The sequence below is a fragment of the Talpa occidentalis genome, unplaced genomic scaffold, assembly GCF_014898055.3.
Source record: "Talpa occidentalis isolate TD23 unplaced genomic scaffold, MPIMG_talOcc4v2.1 talOcc4.14, whole genome shotgun sequence".
NCBI classification, from domain to species: domain Eukaryota; kingdom Metazoa; phylum Chordata; class Mammalia; order Eulipotyphla; family Talpidae; genus Talpa; species Talpa occidentalis.
The window spans coordinates 31,916,375-31,936,349 of record NW_023601433.1 but is presented as its reverse complement, the minus strand read 5'-3'; the positions used below and the strand labels follow the sequence as shown (position 1 = coordinate 31,936,349).

General features: G+C 37.7%; 1 protein-coding gene across 5 annotated transcripts in view; it reads right to left on the bottom strand.

Moving 5' to 3' along the window:
* Positions 1-15,994, bottom strand: part of DISP1 (dispatched RND transporter family member 1) — a 169,269-nt gene extending 153,275 nt beyond the window's left edge. For all 5 annotated transcript variants that reach the window (XM_054694900.1, XM_054694899.1, XM_037510261.1 and 2 more), the window contains exon 1: positions 15,896-15,994. The gene's annotated coding sequence lies outside the window, so the exon portion shown is untranslated. The remainder of the gene's footprint in view (positions 1-15,895) is intronic.
* Positions 15,995-19,975: the final 3,981 nt, after the last annotated feature.

The window sequence follows — 19,975 nt, the reverse complement described above, 5'->3', positions numbered from 1 at the left end:
TTTTTATGTCCAGAGAGCAGTCAGTCAAGATGATCTCTAGATGTTGGGCTAAACGCATCATTAGATGGTGGAATAAGGTCAATGATAATCTGATGGTGTTTCCTGGTCGTATTAAATTTGGTCTGGTTATTTACATAAGTGCAGTGAGAATACTGATTGGCCATATAGACTCTTAAGTTTGCTTTACAAAAATTTTCAATAAGGGGGCCTCCCTGGTGGCGCAAGGGGTTGAGCACAGCACTATGAAGCAGTCGCAGCCTCTGCAGCACGAGTTCAATCCCCAGCCAGCCAGGGGGCGGCCCATGTGGTGCAGCAGACCTCTCCTGCTGTGGCCGGTTGCTCCCATCAGCAGTGTGTTTTGGTCAGTCCGCCTGTTCTGTTCCCCACTGTCTCTGGTGAATCCTCTCACCCACCCCCCAAGCCTCTGGCCTGAACCCCAGCTCTTGTATGCATGGAATGATAAATCTTTAAAAAAAATAAATTTTTCAATAAAGAACCTCAAATTTGACTTTTAAAAGTCTCTCAAGGCTGGGAAGTCAAGTCAGGAACTTGCCACTAGATTTTGCCTTCAGTATTAATAGGTTCTGCTGAATTCCTCTCTTCCTGGGGTTCCTGATATATTTTAAGGTTTCTGGGTCTACCAGAAAGTAACCTTCCTTATTCACCTTTCTTGCTGGGAACCCTTTAAGTCAGTTGCCAGTTTTGGTTTTTTTCCCCCCCAAGAGTATTTTATTAGCATTGACTTCATAAGAGTCACCTTTATTATCTCAAAGCTACCTACTTATAACTAATTTTATACATCCTTCTCCAATATGACATTCCAATTAAAGCCTGTGTAATATAACCAATATTTTCAATTATATTCCATTACAAAGAAAATAGGTTCTTATGGACTTGTGCAAAATAGATTCTTAGATGTAGGCAAATAGCTATATTGTCATTAAAAATATTCACTAAGTTTCTCACTTCTGGAAGGCAAGGTAGTGAGAAAAGTGTTGCATCCTTGTTCACAAAAGTATACGGCAACAAATTGCTTTCAGTTATAGAGAACTTAACAGAAAAAAAAAAAAAGATTTCCTTAAATCTGGAAAACACTTGTTCATTCAGGCTCATGTAATTAATTCTTGTTCTGCTTGATCTTGGGTTAGCAGTTTAATGACTCCATCAACTTCTTCATTAGTTCTGGGAAGTCTTGCTCAGTCCAGGGGCAAGGTCTCAGTTATTCAAATGATGCCATCAAGGAGTGTTCTTGCCTGTAGCTGATTGTAATACTTTCAGAGAAGAATCAGGAGTAAAACAACAACTGTCTGTGAATGACAAAAGACTTTAAAATTGCCATGGCTAAAGATCTAACACAACTTAGACTAATGTGACTGACAAAGAATTTGGTTATTTCAGTGACAAACAATATTTTAACATAATAACTGGAATTATGACAGATATGATGCTGAACATATGAAACCAAGAGTACTGACAATTTCTGTGAATTTCATACAATTTCTGAAAAACTTATATACCAACATATATCCATACACATAATCTAAAGGTTTGTCTTCACTTCTTGACAATGCTTCCCCCACAATTTAAAATAAATCAAATAAACCCTAATTAGTTTCAACATCTCTCTTTTACAGGTGACATTTTTCCTAATGATTCTCTAGAAAGTAAGTTTGAAAAGAAAAAGACTTTATTCAGAATTTGATTTGGAGAAATTGGCCGAAAATGTCAAAAGGTTTGGGCCTCCCTAGTGGCACAAGGGGTTATGATGCAACCTATGAAGCTATCCACAGTCATTGCAGCATGATTTCGATCCCGGGTCGGGGACCTACACACATGGCACAGCAGACCTCTCCTGACTTGCCTGCCGCTCCCCTCAGCAATGTATTTCAGTCAATCTGCCTGTTCTGTTCCCCACTCTGTCTCTGATGAATCCTCTCAACCCCCACACCTCTGGCCTATACCCTGGTTCTTGTATGCATAAATAAATAAATCTAAAAATAAAATATCAAAAGGTTTGAACATTAGCTTAAGAAAGATCACAGATCATTATAAAATAATACTTAGCTATCTATTTAACCAAAGTGACAAAAGATTTTAAAGGCAAGTACATAGTTGTGAATAAACCCTTAAGTCTTTCAATATTGAGATGATTTGTTTTTAAGTAATCAAAGACCCAATAAAGCCAACATGAAGCATAGAAACTTTTTTTTTTAAAGATTTATTTATTTTTATACAAGAGCTGGGGAATAGGCCAGAGGCACAGGAGGGTGAGAGGATTCACCAGAGACAGAATAGGGAGCAGAACAGGCAGAGGACAGAAATACACTGCTGACGGGAGCAGCGGTGACGACAGGAGAGGTGTGCCACACCATGTGGAATTCTTGCCAGCCGGCAGGGATCAAACCTGCACTGCAGAGGCTGCGGACAGCTTCACAGTGCGGCGCTCAACCCACTGTGCCACCGGGGAGGCCCAGAAACTCCTTCTGATGTGACACATAATCTTGGTTCCTCAGGTAAAATATGTAAAAGAAAAACGTCTTTTTACAATTTCTTAATCAGAAATGACCAAAAATTCAACCAAATTTTGTTGTGCCAAATTTGCACCAACACACTTTTAAGGTTCATCTTTTTTTAACTTATAAATAAATCTAGTACATTTTAGCAGCTTGACTACACATAAAATTTATTTTAGACAAAACTTTGTAATACATAATTTATAAGAATATTAATTCCTATGCAGCCTAAATTTTCAGTGAAAACTAGGAAGCAGGCAATTATGAACTGTTATATACTAACATTGTAAAGTGGATTACCAAACTATTTATGAATATACCATTTCACAATTTCTAGAGGCACATAGCTCCCTTAGTACAATTTTTCATTGTGACAAAGAACATGTCTACTAACACATACAAATATCTCTGCCAGTCTTTAACATTTAAAAACCCAAAAATAGATAAAACTTATGTTCAGCAATTAATGCTTCAGTATTTTGCCTTAACTTGAAATGATCTATTCAATGGATATCCATCATTTAACTTAACTGAGACTAGCTTTAAGGTTTTAAAGTAACAAAATGTTTTTGGAAACTACTTTTAAGTAGGCAATTATAAAGCTTCAGTATTGTTGAACAGTTCACTTTTATTCTAATCAGATTAATTCACTTGTTCTTACAATTATGCTTCAATTACTTTTAAGTTTTTCATAAGACATTAAACAAAGCTAGTCATCATCATAGGTTGTTTTTCTTGTTGAGAAACCAGACAAGTATGAAAAATGCCACAAAGAACCTAAAACCCCTTTTCTTCTTTTCCTGTGCTTGACATACATCAAGTAATTCATTTTTACTATACATTTTTGTTCTTAGGTTGGATTTATAGTTTCAATAACCTTAAATATCTAGTAGAGATAAGCTTGTTTGACAACTAAACCTAGGCAGTAAAGAACAATGCATATCTGCATTAAGTTTAACTGCAAACTCTGAAGAAATACTTGTTTTTATTTTACCGACAAACTTAGAACCAGATTTATTTACCAATGATCATCCTAGATTACATGAACTTTTAAAAAGTAAGCCTAGTTTCTTAAGAATCTTAATTTACATAAGGTGGTCATTTATCTCTAAACCAATTTGAATAGAACTCCTTTAAGGGATTTTATAAATTAATTGGGTAATATCATCTAGAAGTAGAAAAATCACATATATATAACATACTTTCATAGACATACACATAAGTATAGACAGATGCAAACAGATTTTATAGTTTTCATTCTAAAATCTTAGCCATGTGTCAGAAAAATACAGCAAAAAACTCGCTGGTTTTTACCCACTTTACATTTTTTCCTGAACTGTGCTTATGGCAAATGGTACAAGTTGAGTTTACCTACTCAATATATGATTTCAAACTTTTTATCAATATCTGTGGAGAAAATCTTTAAGATTTTTGTTTGTCTTGATATGTAATCTTATGGACGCTGTGAACCACATTTTAGGCTAAAAAGACATTTAGGCTACATTTTAGACTAAGAAGACATTTAGGCTACATTTTAGACTAAGAAGACATTTAGCAGCTGTCTGGACGTCTCCAAAGCTCTTTTGAGTGATTAAAATCTTCCCCCTATTTTCCTTTTCAGCCTGAGTCCCTTGAAAGCAGAGAGCCTAAAGTTCAAGTGGCTGAGGGGCTGGATTGGAAAAAGGACTGGCCATGATAGGCAGAGGCATGTATGGAAGAAGTAGAGGCTAGAAATGGGGTATATGAAAGGATTGAAGGGAATGGAATGGAAGATTGAAAGTGGCAAAAGGAGGAAGGAAGAGAAGAAGCTTCAGGAAGAAAGAGGTCTTATAAGAACCAATTTGAGGAGGTCTTAAGTTTCACAAAGAAGGCAGTGAAGTTCAAAATTATCCTCAGCAAAATGGGCCAATAAGAAGGAAAGTAAACAGAATTGGCAGAACATATAGTCAGCAGGGGTTCAGGAAGGAAATTTCAATCAGCTTAGACATTTCCATGGGAGTCACAGGACCAACGAGAGAAAATAGAGAAGACCTTAAAAAAAAAAAAAAAACAAAAAAAAAACTCATATCAAGCTCTGACCAACTTTTGACCATTAAGTTCTTTTTAAAAAAAAATTGCTCTAAAATATCTTACCAAGTTTCAAATGAAACAAACAGTAAATACTCCAGCAGAGTCAAACTTCTTTTTTTCTATTTTAAACAAATAGTCCTCAAAACCAATAACCTTCAAGCTCCAGAAGATAAGGAGACAAGACAAGCTCTCAGGAAAAATAAGACAAACAGAAGAACAATCACTGTCCATGGGAGGTAAAACAAATTCACTAAATTCACTAGAGTCACAACTGAAAGGACTAATTTGCACAATTGTTTTTCTCCTACTAACCTGAATTTAGAAAAGAATGGATAAAGAGAAATTTTTACTTTCTTCTCTTGATTGGGCAATATAGACAGAGGTCCAGGAAAACTGACTTTGGTGAGAATTCTTACTTTTCACTGACTGTCAGTTTTCCCAAGACTCCATGTACAGGCTCCATAGTGAATGGGATGTCCCAGCCATCCTTCCTAGTAAGCAGAAACTGTAGGAGAGGAAAATATTTTTTTCCTTCTACCATTCTAAGTTCTTGACTGGGTGTCTAACAAAAGACAGATAGACAAGAGAAAAGCATGTGCATTTTATTTCAGTTTTATGTGACACTGGAGAGTTAATACAGAAATGAAGACCCAAAAAATGGTTAACCCAAGTGTTTTTAGACTAGGTTTGAAGAACAGTAGAGATTCAGGGCAAAAAATAAAAAACAAAAGAAGTATAAGCTAAGAATAGTAAATTGGGGGAAACTTAGTAAGGCCTCTCCACTCAGATTTCTTTTGGCATCCCTCTGTCTTTAGAGATAAGTATGGGTATGGGCAGGGACCTTGCACATGAAGGCCTTATGACTTACTTCCATATAGAGGTAGAAAACTTCCAACACAGTTGAAGGGTAAAATGAAATGAGAAAAGATGAAAATCTAAAAGAAGGCAGAAACCACAAGATGTGACAGAAAGAACTCAAACCTTTAAGTAAAATGTTCCTGGGTTCAACTCCCAGCTCTGCATGTATTAGTTCTAAGCACAGAAACAAGTCTATTTTTTAAATTCCAGTTTTCCCATCTTTAAAAAAGAGATAAAAACACATAGTCTTTAGTTTAGGATTTGATTTAACATGCAGGCACAATAATGCATAAATACCTTTTGCCTTCTTTTTTTCATTACACTGAAGCATGTTCTCTAATAGACAGGTCTGCTTCAGGTTGTCCACTCACCCTATTTCAATATTCAGTATCATAGCCACTACACAGAATTCAGTAGTACTCCCTCCTTAGCTTTCTGGGTATTACTTCCTTACCCAAGACTTAAAAAGCTTCTAAATAACATTATATGTATACCTCAAACTTATTACTTATTCCAAAACTATGAGTAAATATGTTAGGTTTGCAGAAGATTAAAATCAATCCAAAGCAAAATATCCCTTCCATAAAAAATACAAAGGTTAACATTTCACATAAAATAAAGCAAATTACTTTACTGGATAGCTACCTACCTCCTAATCCCCTCTTTCTTTAAAAAAAAAAAAAATGAATCACTGTTAATTATGTCACCTCAAAGACATGTAGCTCACTTCAGTTAATTAAAATTCAGTTTGTCAAAATTCAAAATGAGCATGTAATCCCAAATGACAACAAAATAGCAACCTGTTACAAGATTATTTCGTGGCTTTAGAAATTGCTCCAAAAATCAGTGTTCAGCAAAAGCTGAGTAACTTAAGTATACTCCCAATAACACTGTTATAAAATGACTCGAAGGACAAAACAAAATGAAAAACTTAATTCAACAACCCTTTTTTAAATTCTAAGGTCAAATTTAAAAATTCTGAATGAATTTTTTCTGCACAAGGTACTTCCAGAATTTCCCCATCTGCATATGTGGCAAATAAACATTAATTTCCATGTATCTAAAATCAACCTCAAATGCCCTCAAAATTATAATCCAAACTAAAATATGCATACTTTAACTGCATATCTTCACCAGTACATCTTTACAGCACAAAAATTGACTTCCCTAACATTAAAGCACATGTGCCAAATAGTCAGTGATACAATCTTCTTACCTGAAAATAAAAATGCTACAAGCTAAAAATGTTTTGCAAAAAGCCATCTGGCAACCACTAAAACTAAAGATGAACATATAATTGGAAATTGGAATAGAATGGAAAATCCTGTCTGTGTGCACAGACTCTTCTAGTAGGAAGTGACATGGGGGAATTGTATGAGTGGAAATCTTAAACAGAGGTGTATTATGTATAAAACAGAAGGCATCAGATTGATGTTCAGCAGAATAGTTAAGGACTGTGGCCCTCAAGTCAGATTGGCCAGATTCAAATCCCAGCTCCAATTCCTGTGTAAATGGGCAACCTATTTAGCCTCCACATATATACCTGTTTCCCTATCTGTGAAGTTGGCACAATAATGGCCCTTGACAGGATCGCAGTGAGGATTAAATTAGATAAACAGAAGTGAGGCATTTAACACAATGATTGGCACATATAATATTTAATAACTGTTAATTAGTGATACAATTATTATGCTCATTCTAAAATTGTTTTATAATACCACACCAGCAGAAGTATCAAAAAGCACCTTAAGCACTGTTAAATAAAGAAATTATATTTTACTTACTCACTCCCAGCTAACAGTAGATAATTCTAATGCCCATCATGCAGCATTCAGCAAAAATAATAATCTGGAAGCCAATACCAAACATTCACAAAATTAAATCATTAAAAATTATTAAAGCATAAAGGTCACTACTAATCTGCTCACTTGAACATAGATCTAATTAGGCAATAATTATGTTGCTGTATCAAGAGACTAATAAAAATTTTCTCTAATATATTGCTGCTAAAGTGATGATCTTTGAGGGGCAATCAAAATAAATCATGATAAATTCAAAAAGACAGAAGAACTATTGATTATTCCATAAACACAACAATTCAATATGCCCCCTCACAGCTTTAGCAGCTGGGGGCGAGCTGTATATTAGAGATACAGGCTACTCAAAACATCTTTGTTCTCAGCATTCCAATGAATAAAATGATCTACTGCAGAATTTTAAATGGTTTGTAGTTGACCTTCACAGTTTAAAAAATTTAAGCAGTCTCAGGAAAAAGAACACCTGTCTCTAAAACCCACAAGCTAAAGATGAAAAGGAAAGACTCAAGAATGCTTGAATTCTTATGCAATCTTATACAGCAACACCACCCACCACCCAGTCCCTCGTCCACTACCCCACCAAACTATTTGTGACTGAACAGTTAACTGGCAGCTACCACCAGCAGTATCCCTTGAACAGGCTTTAGAGCAGGAATCTAATAACTACTTATTTGATAGTCACTAATTTACTCTTCATTTAAAAGCAATGTTTTTATGTAGGCTTAAAAAGACTAAAACAGTCTAAAATTTTTTTTTTCTGTAGCAGATGGAAATGCATTCATCATCACTCTCCATTATCCTTTTCAGAGGGCAATAACTTGCAGTTGTAAAGGAAAAAAAAAAAAAAAAAAACTTTAGGTGATTTTAATCAAAACTTGGATTCTAGCCCTGCCCTGCAGCATACTGTAATATGAGAAATGTTCCTGCCTCACATTCCAAAAGAAATGAATTTTTATGTGAATAGCCCCTACCTTAATAGCACCTACATTAACTCTTTTTGTTATTGTTTACATCCATGAAGCAAATGTTTCTTAAGCATATACTACTATATTCTAGACACTACATTAATTACAGTACCTCCTTGAAAAATATAGTGATCATTAATACACTGATTGCCTTTCATAAAAGCTAAAAGTGGAACAAAGGATCATAAAACACTTCTGGAGTACGTGAATATACACACACACAAATTCCGGAATCAACATGCTGCTCATACTCCCTAAAGAGTACTTAGGTATGGGCACCAGAACACTGCAGGTACTTTTGAAATCTAGAGGAAAATTGTGTACAATCAAAAACAGACAGGCTTTAGAATTAGCTCCATCATCTACAAGTATTATAAATTTAAACAAATTATTTAGTCTCTCCAGACTCTGGTTTCCTTCTTTACAAAAGAGAAACACAAATATCTACCTGGTTTAAAGGCTGCTGTGAAAACTGACCATAGAGTATATTAAAATGACCAGTATAGTGCTTGACCTATAGTATATGATCAATGAATAGAGTCCAGTATTATAAGAGGCACTGTCAACAAGAGGGGCACATTTAATGGTGATTTTTACTTTTACCTGCTGATGAAAAAACTGATGTCAGTACACTTATTACTATTCTAAAAAATAAAGATTATGGAAGAACATGTTACTTGACAACAAATAAATAGGAGTATTTATCTCAGGCAAGTTGGGAGAAAGGACCTGCTAAAAGATATTAGATACCCAAAGGAGAGTATTTAACTAAAAATATATAATGAGATGACAGAGGAAGGACCTGGAGAAGGAAAAAAGTCAAGAAATAGCCATAGCTATTTTTCAAGCAGAAAAAGGTCCCTTATTCTTTCTCCTTTTCTCAACTCCTCAAGAGTATGTTCTCTTAGAAAGAAGGAATCCAAAAAAAGGAAGTCTGAAGTAACAAGGTAAATATAAATTCATATTCACTCCCTTAAAAAGAGATTCAAAATCACTCTCTATTCAGAAAACTTGCCCATGATTTGCTTCACTTAACTGTAATCACTCTTGTGGCAGAAGGCCACTAGACTTCAAACTAGATCTGAGTTCTAATCCTGGTTCTTTTACCTGCTGTGTTATCTGGGCAGTCACTCTCCCTTCCTGGAACCAGCTTTTTGACCACAAATAAAAGGAATTAGACTAAGCTTAAAACTAATTCTCAGTTGTAAGAAATTTTTATGCAAGATTAGCAAGAGCATTAACTTTTAAAAACAGAAAAGTATTATAAAAGAAAACTTTATAAACTTTTAAAATTATTTAAAGCACCTTAAATTAAAAAAAATTGTGCCATATTAAAACCACAAAAAAAGAGAATAACTTTAAAATTCCAAAGGGTGACATGGTTGATTAAATTTTCTATCTTCCATTATTTACTTGATACATGAATGAAAACCCAGTTCATCTCTTATAGATTACTGGGCTTAAATGCAGACGCCCTCCTACTTACTAATCACTACATTGTCACAGGGAAAAAAAAATTAGAATCACTACATATACAGAAACTACTGTAAAGTCTACAGCCTTGCATGGCATATCACTCTTTGAAATTGGACGACTTTTGCAGAACCAAGTTGAGAATTCTAAGAGCTCTAAGTTTTATTGTTTGACAAAAGATTTTTTTTTTAAGATTTATTTTATTTTATTTATACAAGAACCGGGGTACAGGCCAGATGCCCGGGAAGGTGAGAGGATTCAACAGATACAAAGCAGGGAACAGAACAGGCAGACTGACGAAATACACTGCTGAGGGGAGCAGCGGGCGAGACAGGAGAGGTCTGCCACGCCATGTGAGACCCTTGCGGGCTGGCAGGGATCAAACCGGTGCTGCAGAGGCTGCGGACAGCTTCACAGCGCTGCACTCAACCGCTTGTGCCACCAAGGTAGCCCACAAAAAAGATTTTAGAATCACTACATTCACAGAAACTACTAAGTATAAAAGAATGACATTCTTAGCAACATCTTAGTAACTTAGTTCACATGCTTGTTTCACTTAAAAACTATTACTAATACTAGGTATCTGTAAACTTTTTCAGTAAAAACCATAAGATTGGTATGGAAACTACTTAACTCTGCCATTGTAGCCATTTTTACATATGGCAGACATGACATATAGCAGTCAATGATAAAACACAGAGGAATGTGCATTGATGTGTTCCCAAAAATTTTATTTACTGAAATATGGCAGATTTAGTCTGCGGGTCAGTTTGCTGACCCCTACCATCACTCATGAAGCCAAGGAGCTAGAAAAGACCTTCGAGGTATCCAGTACAATCTCCTACTCGTTGCCAAAATGCCTCTATAGTGTCCTTGACTGATGAGACTAGGTTTCTCTTTCAAGTCCCAGTGACCATTTGGCTCAGAGCAGGTTCCATAATAGGACTCATCTCCAAACTAGATCAGTGTTTCCCAATGATGGTCTTTAAACTTTTTGGAAGGAGTATTTTCCCACTGTATAAAACTGTTCACAGCAATATCATTCAGCATCCCTGGCTCCCAAACACACACTAGACACACATATGCACACATCACTATGACAACCAAAAACTTCCCCACACATTTCCAGATCCCCTGCAATTGAGCTGTCAGTGTCCAATGTGTTAAAACTCACTGAGATATATTGGAGATACAATATATGGCAGCCATGTCCCCTTCTACCTAAGGGGAGCCGTGACTAATCACAACACTCTTTCCTACTGAGGTTAGACTCGGCCTTAGAATTTTTAACTCAATGCTCAAAACAACCACCACCAAGGAATCAGAACTATGTTAAAATATATGTAAGCCCTAATCTAACAAGATAGTTCCACATACTTGCTCTGAAATTGGCTTCCTTTCAGTTTAGAAAGCTGAAAAATAATATGGTTTAATTTTAAACTCTACGGGATGTTTTAAAAGTTTGTGAAAACATTCCTTGCTGTGTGACAATGACAGAGAGGCACTGAAGGCACTCTCAGAGGACTGAGGCAAGGAATGCCAGATGTCCCGCAATACTAGGGACAGCCCTACACAACAAAGGACTCCCTGCATTCTCCATGATTTTCTTACTATCACACCAGAGATAAAAGTAAATTAAAAAAAAAAAAACAAAAAACTAAGTTATCTAAGCCTAGACTATAACACCATTTAACATATAACATGAATTATTTTTTTACACTTTTAATAATCAGTAGATTTTCCAGAAATGTTAACTGCACTGAAATTCAAGGTAAGTCTGTACTTCACTTTCCTCTGATTTTTACCAAGAGTTATTTATCATTTTGAGAAATCACCTCAATGACAGCAATATAATTTAGTATATGTAAAAATAACTTCCCTAAGTCTGCAATTGTAGCTATCTCATTCACAGTAATTCTAGATACAGATACAAAGAGTTAAACATTTGGTGTGTATAGCGCATAGACATATTAAAAACACATTTTTAATATTTCTATTTCTCCTCTATATGATAGTTCGAACATTACGTTCATTTTTTTTTGCAGCCAGGTTTTTTAAGTAATTATAGTATATCTATAAATTCATTTTAGGATTTAAAGGAGAAATTACAAAATAAATGTTATAAAGAGTGTTCAATCTGATAGGTTAAGAACCACTGATCTAAACTAATGACACCTTTTGGGCCAAATTTCCCTAAAACAGACACCAATCTCACCCTTACCTCTGAAACAGAGGTAATGCATTTCACAGGTTCAAACACAACCTGACCTGGCTATCAGTATTTTTACATATGGCAGACATAACTAAGCAGTCACAATACTCTTTCCTGCTGAGATTTCACTTTGTCACAGTTAATAAGTACTAGATTTCAGTATAGGTACAGTTTTGATATCTCTTTTGTCCCAGTTACATGAAAAAATGTACAAGAAATGGTTATAAGAACCAAATGCTTAGGATCACTAAGTCCCCTACTATATTTCATTTGTCTCTTCAACTCCTTCTACCTGATTATGAAGAGAACTGGCAGTAATTAAAATATCAGTGAATAAACTGTCATCCCTGAGGCAACTGCCCTTCAGCATAAGACACAAAGATTCTACCATACATAAGGTGATTTTCTACAACCTACTATGAGTAAGATTGTTGAGAAGTGTCCTTTGCTTTACAACACAGCAGGCTCTGGAACACCCTCTGAGAGAGCACACACATTTCATGGCTACACTGCCTTATATGGCAGCAACTACTATATGTGACATATAAACATTTGAAATGTGATTTAGGATGACTAAAGAACTAAATTTTTATTTAATTTTAATTTAAATCACCACATTGACTGGTGGCTATTATGTGGACAGCACAGCTCTAGAATATCAGAGCTGAAAAGGGTGCTGGAGATCATATAATTCAGTCAAGCTTAGCCTAGGAGAAAGATGTACCACAACTAGGAAACTTGAAGCAGTTGTTGAGAGGGATTTACCCACAAAGTTTATGGTAACAAAAGGAATAACAAGAATACTGATGAAATTCAACCTGCTAATTTTTCATATGAAGTTACCATCCAGTCATACAGCCCATTAGCAACATGGCTACATCTAGAATCAAGGTATCATGACACTTAGTTTAGGGTTCTTTCTATCTTCTAGTATTATGTTGGTGACTTAATAAGAACTCAGTTATTGCATATCTAAATCCCCATTTGCTACTTAATAAATACAGCATGAACCTCACACATTGATAGGCTCTTTCTTCAAAATGAGACAGCTATAAACAATTTTAACTTTAAAGATATGGAAATGAAAAATTAAGATTTGAAACAAAAAAAAAATTTTCGCTGTAAGAGCTTATAAAGGGATTTAAAGCTCTGACATCAACTAAACGTATCTCTACATACAATCTGTGTTTCTCTATATGTATAATTATATACCTATTAATAATAATAGACCCAGGCCATTGCCAAGCCTAGTTTCCAAGAATATTAATTACCATTTCCTTTATAAGTTTTTTTAAAAAAATTTTTTATAGTTTATGGCAGTTTTTAAATGTCTTTAGAATATGGATGAGCTAATATATAGTTCAAAGCAAAATCATAAACATAAGCAATAGTAGGTTCTAGATACTAGATATTTGGTTGCCATAAAGCAAGTTTTCTACTTTTCTAGGTTTAAGTGGTGACATTTCATTTTGAGGGCTAGGAGAGCGGCAGGTATATTGGAACATCATTCTAATGATTTGTTTCCTCTATTCTTTAGAGACATGCATGTAAAAGTGCATGGCAGGAAACAGAAAAACCTAGTACAAGTTTTGAAATGGTGTCAAGTGATTCTTAGGTCTCCCATGGTAGTAAGGGTGCCATGTACAAAGAACTATTACTAGTTATACTTTCCTACAGAAAACTTTGTATAAAAGCTTCCATAGATGACCAGCTTCTAAACAGTTAAAGGAGTATTAGCTATTTAAGCTATAATCAATCCAAAGCCATATAACTCAACAAAAGCTTTAAGTATTATAAATGTAGAAGACAAAGTTGAAGCGGATGTCTAATAAGACAGAGAAAAACTATGCAGAACACAAGGCAATCAAATTTCAAACATACCACTCACATACGTAACCAGAAACATGACATAGAAGGCAGTGCTTTCATGCTTCAACAAGCACTTTCTTTATCACAAGCTAAAGTCTAAATACCTGCATGCTTCCTCAAGTGTTATGTCTCCCAAACAATAAGAAAAAGGGGGAAGAATACATTTTTAAACCAAGATTGTATGGAAAGATCAGGTCAAGATTTATGAGACAGTATTGTCTTTAAAAAATAAAACTAAAGTAAGACATATAAAAATCTATAAAGATCAGTATCATGTTTTTATTTTCTAATTTGAAAAATTATTCAATATGCTCATTCACATTAAAGTACTGTTTACATTCAGGCACTGCTTTCCACTTGTAAATATCAGTTGTGCCCTAAATTATAACATCTTAAGCATAGATTTTCAAGATCATCAAGAGTTTATAAGCTATAGTTAGTAAAACTGTATTGTATATTTGAATTTTGGAAAAAAGTAGATCTTAAGTGTTCCACACAAAAAGGAAAATGGTAACTATGTGAGATGATAACCTGTTAATCAGATCTATTAATTGATTGTGGTAACCATTTCACAATGTGTGAATATATATATACACATACACATGCATATGTGTATATCATATCATCATATTATACCTAAATTAAATTAGGGAGGGGGAAGAATTTATAAGCTACCAAGACAATAAATCTAAAATGTCCCAGTTTACTTTAATTAGTGCAAGTCAGATGTCCAAATCAGATCTAAAAGCTACCTGTAACAATTCAGTAATTTTAAAAATAAAAAAGGGTAACATTTGAAATACAAAATCCCTGAAACAAGCAAACAAAATCATCAGATATCACTCTCCACCAATCACAGTTAATGGCTCTCCCTAGCTACCTTCCCGGGTTTGTGGCAAAAATCCAACTCATTTACTATCTACTTTAAGCTAGGTGACTTTCTAATTACACTGAAGTGAGACACTCTATGATGTAAATTAGGAAGTACATATTAATTACTGGCAATAAAATAAATACAAGGTCAATAACTAAAATGAATAATCACCTCTGGTGATGATAAAACCAAGTCCACATACTACATGCTGATCACTAAGGAAAACTAAATGTGCTAAAGTGTATATAACAACAGGTCTTGGGTTATAAAAACAATGCCAATGGTGTATATATATATATATATATATATATATATATATTCCTTATAGCAGAACTAGAAACAGTAAATTTTCAGTAATTGCTAGCAATTGGTTATACCCTAATCTAAAATTGTTTTTACTGGTTTAACCGAAAATGTAAAGCTAATAGGGTAACTTTTAGTAAATATGTGTTATAAAGTTGGGCACAAAAACTCTGATCTATAACAACCAATACTGACAGCGCTGGCTTTCCACATGATTATCACTGTAATTCTAAAGTTATCTGGACGTTCATTCCATGACAAAGGAAGTAAGACAACCTAAACTCTGCAGGGTAGAGAAGATTCCAAAACGCAAAGTTTGGTTGGCTTGCTTGTCTGAAGACCATTTTAAAGTCCTATCAGTTTGACAAAGACTTGCAGCATAAGTTGGACCTGGGTAGGGAAGAGTTCAAGTTACAAAATTTTAAATTTTGTCCCCAAAATATCCACACAGGGGTTGAACGAACACACACACGCACGCACACACACACCCCTCCCCCCACAAAAATTCAGCATTAACTGCAAATGAAGCAATACGAGCTCAGCATCCAACAGGCGCTGGTCATCTTTTTGATCCTTTAGACCCCAAAGCCCTTCTCATCACCGACCCCCGGAGAAGGACTGACTGCCTCCTCTCAAGCCTCCGCCTGGAAGCCAACCTTTGGCTTCTCGTGCCCCCTTCTCAGACAACCGACCAAGTCCCAGCCACTCCCCCAAGCGGGACTACTTTTCTCCGAGATGCATCTCTGGCCGGTGTCACCTGCATCGCCCCATCTCAAGGCCTCTTCGGCCTCAGGGTCCCCGGTGCCTCCGTCCCGAGACCCTCACGGCTGCCCTCCGGGTTCACCCTTTTCCCCGGTGCCCCAGGCAGGTCCCCCCCCTTCAACTCTGGGGTTCCCGCTCTCCCTCCGCCCGCGCCGGTGTTCCGATTCTCCCGTCCCTACCCGGCCTCCCAGTCCCGCGGTGCAGGCAGCGGCGAGGCTGAGAGGGATCCGCTGGGGAGACTAGAGCCAGGGCGCTGGGGCTTCGGTCCCGAGCCGGGCTTCCGCCTCGCGCCGGAAGGCGATGCCGAGCGGGGCCGGAAGTCCCGCCCGCCCGCCGCCCGCCGCCCGCCGCCCGCCGCCCGCCGCCCGCCGCCCGCCGCCCGCCGCCCGCCGCCCGCCGCCCGCCGCCTCCAGCCGGCGCCGTGGGGTCTCGCTGGGATCGCCGAGAAGCGAGGAGGAGGGTGTCGCGAGGCGCCAAAGTGTTCTTTTCTTTCGCGCCGCTTGTCTCTCCAGTGCGCCGTCCTCGCCGCCTTCGCTTCCCCCGCTGTCGCTGTTCTCTGCTCCCGCCCTGTCAGGGAGGAGGGGGCTCAGGCCCCGACCCCTGCCCGCACCTTGTAGTGGGAAGTTGCGCTGAATGTAAACAGCGGGTAGTCATACCATAAAGCCGTATTTCTTCATTCATTGATTCAAATTTTTATCACCAAGCATAGACCACTCATCCAGCGACCAGACTGCGAGTAGACGGAGGTTCCCACTCCTGAGGCGAAGGAAGCGCTCAGGGCAATGACTAGATAGAGTAAATCAAGCCTGTCCCCGAGTAGGCGTAGTTTAGTATAGGGACAGATATGCAAGCAAATGCCATTAAACAGTCAAGCATCAGGGTAACCACGGCTGTTCTGTAGGGATCGGTGGGGTGCTGGGAGCTGAACAGAGAAAGATCGAGAGAGCGGCTTGTCAGTTGAGACTGAAATGTTGAGTAAGAGTTAAAAAGAAGACATGGTGGGGTCAGGCATGCAGAAAAAAAAGGTGCCAGGGAGTGAGAGATTGGCCTGTTTAGGGAGGGGTGGGGGTGGGCAATTGATTTAGCAAAGTCTGAGATCATAGAGGCAAGTGCAAGCACTGATATGAGGCAAGGTCAGAGCACGAAGACTGCTGTACCTTAGTCTAAGGAATCCGTGCAACAGAGAAGCAGTGGGGTACCCTAGCAGAACAGAAAAAAGAGTTTAAAAATGCAACAATTTAGGGCCTCCCCGGTGGAGCAGCGGTTGAGTGCTGGGTTGCAAAGCTGCCCGCAGCCTCTGCAGCGTGGGTTCGATCCCCGGCTGCGCCCCGACTACTGGAGGAGGGTCCCACATGGTGCGCAGACCTGTCCGCCGCCCGCTGCTCCCCTCAGCAGTGTACCCCGGTCCTTCTGCCTGCTCTGCTCCTCGCTCTGGCTCTCTGGTGAATTCTCTCACCCTCCCGCGCTTCTGACTGTACCCAGTGTTTGTATAAATAAAATAAATCTTTAAAAAAAATGAAACAATTTAACATTCACTTATTTAGCATGATAATTATAATAATGTAATATGTTTAAGAAAAATGGAGAATGGGGGCCTCCCTTGGTGGCCTAGCGGTTGAGCGCTGGGCTGCGAAGCTGCGGGCAGCCTCTGCAGCACTGGTTGGTTGATCCCTGGCCACCCGGTGAGGGTCCCACATGGCGCACAGAGCTCTCCTGCCGCGCCCGCTGCTCCCCTCAGCAGTGTATTTCGTCAGTCTGCCTGTTTTGTTCCCCACTCTGGCTCTGGTGAGTTCTCTCACCCTCCCGCACTTCTGACTGTACCCAGTGCTTGTATAAATAAATAAATAAATCTAAAAGAAAAATGGAGAAAACGCTAATGGAATCAGAAAAGAGAAGTTACAACAGATATCTCAGAAATACGAAGGATCATAAGATATTAATATTTTTATACCAATATATTGGATAATCTAAAAGAAATGGACAAACTCTTAGAGGCATACAACCTTCTGAGACTGAATCAGGAAGAAACAGAAAAACTAAATTGACCTATTACAAGCAAGAAAATTGAAATAGTTATCAAGTTTGACAAATGACAAAAGTCCAGAATTAGGTGGTTTCATTAGTGAGTTCTACCAAAACCTCCAAAGACTAGCTAATATATGTCTTTCCCAAACCCTTCCACAAAATTGAAGAAAAGGAAATGCTTCCATACACATTTTATGAACCCAAAGCTACTCTGATACTCAAAGTAGACAAGGATATCACAAAAAAAGCTACAGATAAATACCCCTGATGCAAAAATCTCAAGAGAAACTTATCAAACTGAATTCAACAATGCACTAAAAGGGTCATAAATCATAACCAAGTGGGATTTATCCCAAGGGACAAGGACAATTTAACATACACAATTTAGTCAATACAATTCACCATATCAATAAAAGGAAAGATAAAAATCATATGTGATCACAGGAATAGATTCAGAGGAAATTTGACAAAATACAGCATCCATTTGAGATTAAAAACTTAATAAAATGGGGCCTCCCCGGTGGCGCAGCGGTTGAGCGCTGGGTTGCGAAGCTGCCTGCGGACTTTGCGGCGCCGGTTCGATCCCCGGCTGCTCCCCGGCCACTGGAGGAGGGTCCCACATGGCGCACAGACCTCTCCTGCCGCCCGCTGCTCCCCTCAGCAGTGTACTTCGGTCCTTCTGCCTGCTCTGCTCCCCGCTCTGGCTCTGGTGAATTCTCTCACCCTCCCGCGCTTCTGACTGTACCCAATGCATGTACAAAACAAACAAATGAATACATAAATAAATAAATAAATTTAAAAAAAAAAAAAAAACTTAATAAAATGACTATAAAGAAACATACCTCAACAAAATAAAAACTATGTATGCCAAACCCATAGCTAGCATACTCAATGGTGAAAAATAGAAAGCTTTTTTTTTTTAATATCAGGTACAAGACAAGGATGTCCATTTTTATCACTACTATTCAGCATAGTATTGGCATACCTAGAGAGAATAATTGAGCAAGAGAAAGAAAAGTAAGCCAAATTGGGAAGGCAGAAGCTAAAAGTCTAAATGATACAAAATAAAATTTATCCAAATAACTCATGCAACTCAACAAGAAAACAACTCACTCAAAAAAAAAAAAAATGAGTTGAAGAGCTATATAGAAACTTCTCCAAAGAAGACATTCAGTCAACACTTATCAGGAAAATGCAAATCAAATCCAAGAGATACCACCTCACATCTGTGAGGACAGCCCATATAAAAAAGACCAGAAACAACAAGTGTTAATGGTGTGAAGAAAAAGGACCCCTTGGACACTGTTGGTGGACATGTACAATTGGAGCTGTTCTTGCCCCAACTGGAAACAACATGGAGGGTTCTCAAAATATTAAATATAGAGTTACCATATGATCCAGTAATCTTATTCCTTGGTATCTACCAAAAAGCATTAAAACGCTAATTCAAAGGGATAGATGCACTCCTAATTCATTGAAGCACTCTTTGCAATTGCCAAGTTATGGAAACAATCCAAGTGATCTTGAGTGGATTAAGAATATGTAATATGCTGTTCTCTCCAAGCCTGCAGTGCATTCCAGGTGAAAAATCTCTTGCTTCTAGTCTCAACCCTTTTTTTCCCCAGTTTGGAAACACTTATCTGCAGCCAGGCCAGAGGAGTGATGCTAATAGTCCTAGCCAGAAAAGAATGCCATAAAAGCCTTCTTCAGGTGTTACCAATGGGCAGCATCTGGGCAAGAATAGCCCTTAAAACACAGGTCAAAAGTCCAGCTTGGGCTGTGTTTCTCATCTTTGTGTGTCAAGTCAGCTGAAAAATATAGAATGCTAATTTTAGGTGTTTAAACATTGGGGGATCTACTCATTCAAAACTAGCTCACAAAAAAAGGCATATATAGGCATATTAAGAAGGACACTTATTTCACTTTATATCCACATACCTTAGCTCCCAATTCCTTTTGCATTTTCATAGGAGATTTAGAGGTGAAAGCTGTTTCCCCAGCTGCACAGTCTGGTCCTCTTGAGACACACACTTGAACCTCTTTGGGGAGCTTCTCTTCCTCCACAGAGTCTCGATATTTTATAGCTGCTTTCCTTTTCTTGATGCTCCTTACCTTGCCATTAAATTGTGTATGGGGATGAGAAGAACCCTGCTTCCAATGATAAGTAATGGGGAATTAATTTTTTAGCTGAAAGATCATGCTCAGATAAATCTTTTGTCCTTTATCATAGCCTT